Source organism: Hipposideros armiger, unplaced genomic scaffold (assembly GCF_001890085.2).
Source record: "Hipposideros armiger isolate ML-2016 unplaced genomic scaffold, ASM189008v1 scaffold_39, whole genome shotgun sequence".
Lineage (NCBI taxonomy): Eukaryota > Metazoa > Chordata > Mammalia > Chiroptera > Hipposideridae > Hipposideros > Hipposideros armiger.
In genome coordinates, this window is record NW_017731389.1 from 3,009,150 (window position 1) to 3,012,304 (window position 3,155).

Genomic DNA, 3,155 nt, shown 5'->3' on the forward strand with positions numbered 1-3,155 from the left:
AAAAATCCACAATGGTAAGAAAGCTAATTTTCATCAAAGTTCCTCAAGACACTGAAAACCATCTTCTTGGACTAGAAAGATCACAAACCTAGGCCCAGCCAAGTGCTTATATATGTGCTTGAAACTCCACAGCAATGGGTCCTTATGAAATCACATCAAGAGACTGCTTACAGCTGGGGATAATCCAGTGCTGTGTTAACTTTTTGGCTTATGAATGCTTTACTCTTTTAAAAAATTATTGAGGACCTAAAAGCACTTTGTGTGTGTGTGTGTGTGGCAGGGGTGAGGGAGGGAGGTGGGGGGGGGGCTGCTATCTACATTTAACTTATCAGAAATAAAAACCTGTAGGATGTTTCAGTGGCCTTTTCATTTCTAATTTGAAAAGTTGCTGCTCCCTTAGTGATTAACATAATCTGCAACCCAACTCTAATTTGTTATGGAACTTTGAGAAATTAAATATATCCTTTTACTAAAGGAAGCTCTCACTTCATAAAAGTGATACATGTGGATAAATGGGGGGGGGGAAGTTGCAAAAAATTTTGGCTTTTAAAGAAGTTGTCTACAATTTAAAAATTCAATTCCTTTTTAAAAGAAAAAACCTGAATAATTCATCTCAAAATGATGTCACAACTTAACTGGCACCAAGATACTATGCAAATACATCGTTACTATTATTCTGAATGAACTGTTATCTATTGGGTCAATTAAGAGTAAGAATATATTCTGTTGCATAAGACACAATAAGGCACATTATTAATATCTATAAATCAGAGTGCAAACCAACTTTCATCATATTTTAGTTTCTTATTTTCAGCTTTGCCCAGCTTTCTTTGGAGTACATTCCTCCATTCCCATGCTCCCATTTAAGGGTTCTGCACTAGCTAATTCTGCCTACATCTCTCTACCCAGAGATCCACACAACTCCCTCCTTACCTCTTTCAAATCTTTGCTCCAATGACACTTTCTGAGTGATCTATTAGTCTTGAAACACCCCTTGCACAACCATCGCATTCCTAAGAACAAAAACAAAAAAAACTTGGTGTTATGGGAATTTTCAAACATACACAAAATTAGAAAAAGAAAGTATAAAAACCGTACCCTATCTTCCAACAAGGATCATCAATATTTTTACAATCTTATCTTATCCTATCCATAAATACATTATCCTACATTTTTAAATGATAAGAACTTTTATTTTTTTGGAAACACAGCCATAATGCCATAATCAAATCTAACAAGTTTAACAGTTTCATGGATTATCAATCCATATTCTAATTTCCCACTTGTCTCAGAGATCTCTTGGTACAGTTGAAATGATTGAATAAAGGCCCAAACAAAATATACACATAGCCTTATTTTTTTTCCATAGCAATATCACCATTCAAAATACTACACATTTTACTTATTTATTTGCTTATTATCTTTCTTTTTCTCTCATTAGCATATCAACTCTAAATATCAATTACCAATATCAGTTATACTTCTTTTTTGACTTTTTTTTAGGGTTGCCCTTGAATTTACAATATATATTTACAACTAATCCAAGACTTATTTCAAATAACACTGTAGCATTTCACTGGTAGTACAATAACCTCTTAAAAGAGTTACTCAATTACTCCCTGCTATCCTTCATAACACTGTTGTCATTCATTTCACTTACTTGTCTACTAAGTATAAACTAAGTATATTGTTGCTATTATTACTTTGAACAAACTGTTATCTAAATCAATTTAAAAAGAAAAATATAAGATCTTATTTTCCTTTCATTTTTTCCTTCTTTACGTAGTTCTACATTTGTGACCTATAGCATTATTCTTTCAGCAGTTCTAAAAAGAATTTCTTTCAGCAGTTCTAAAAAGGCAGGTCTACTGGCAATAAATTTCCCAATATTTGTTTCTCTGAGAAAGTCTTTATTTCTCCTTCACTTTTGAAGAATAACTGTGCTAGATACCAAATCCTTGTATCGTTTGGTTGTTTTTTTCTTTCAATACTATTTCACTCCACTCTCTCTTGCTTGCATGGTTCCTGAAGAGAGCTCTGATGTAATTCTTATCCTTGCTCCTCTACAGGTAAGGTGTTTTTCCTTTGGCTTCTTTCAAGAGTTTTTTTCTTTGTCCTTGATTTTCTGCAGTTTGAGGATGCTATGCCTAGGTTAATTTGTTTTATATTTATCCTTTTTGGTGTCCTCTGAGCTTCTGGATCTACAGTTTGGTATCTGTCATTAATTTTGGAAAATTTGCAATCATTATTACTTCAAATATTTCTTCTTCTTTCTTTTTGTCTTTCTTCTTCTATTCTCAGTATACATATATTACAACTTTAAATTGTCTCACAATTCTTGGATATTATGCCCTTTTACATTCTTGCTTTCTCTTTGCAGTTCGATTTTGGAAGATCCTGTTGTCATTTCTTCAAACTCGTTGATCCCACCGCCTCTTGGCCATGTCTAGTCTATTGATGATCCCATCAAAAGCATTCTTCACTTCCATTACAGTGTTGTTGATTTCTAGCATTTCCTTTGAATTCTTTTTGATATCCTAACAATATTGGCTTTCCATCTCTCTGCTTACATTACCCATATGTTGTTGCATATTGGCTACTTTTTCCAATAAAACCCTTAGCATGTCAAGCATAGATTTTAAAATTTTCTGGTCTGTAAATTCCAACAACTCTACCATATCTGACTCTGATTCTGATGCTTAGTCTGTCCTTTCAAACTTTTTGTCTTTTAGTATGCCTTGTAATTCTTTGCTGAAAGCTGGACATGATGCACTGAGTGAAAAGAACTAAGAAAAATATGCTCTGTTGATATCATAGTAACCTGTAGGGGGAGAGAAAGCATTCTACAGTTGTGTGATTAGGTTTCAGTCCTTTAGTGAACCTGTGCTTCTGGCTGTGACCTTTATAAGTGCTCTTTCAGTATTGTTTTGTTTTCTTTTCACCCTTAGGTGAGATAGCCCTTAGTAAGGGTTGGAGTTGGGTATTTCTTTTCCCCCACAGGGAGAGCTAGAATGGGCTAGAGGTAGGAATTTTCATTCAAGCTCTGATAAAATGCTGGCTGGCTAGGCTCTGGAAAAATAATTTCTCTTGAAAACAGACTTTGTAAAAAAGAGCAGAATGTTCTGGGCATATTTCAAAATTGCTACATTTTCCCT

General features: G+C 34.1%; 1 protein-coding gene across 2 annotated transcripts in view; it reads right to left on the reverse strand.

The window, feature by feature from the left end:
- CABCOCO1 (ciliary associated calcium binding coiled-coil 1) overlaps positions 1-3,155 on the reverse strand; it is a 793,651-nt gene that overhangs the window by 482,046 nt on the left and 308,450 nt on the right. For both annotated transcript variants that reach the window (XM_019638395.1, XM_019638396.1), the window contains exon 2: positions 934-1,013. The gene's annotated coding sequence lies outside the window, so the exon portion shown is untranslated. The remainder of the gene's footprint in view (positions 1-933; positions 1,014-3,155) is intronic.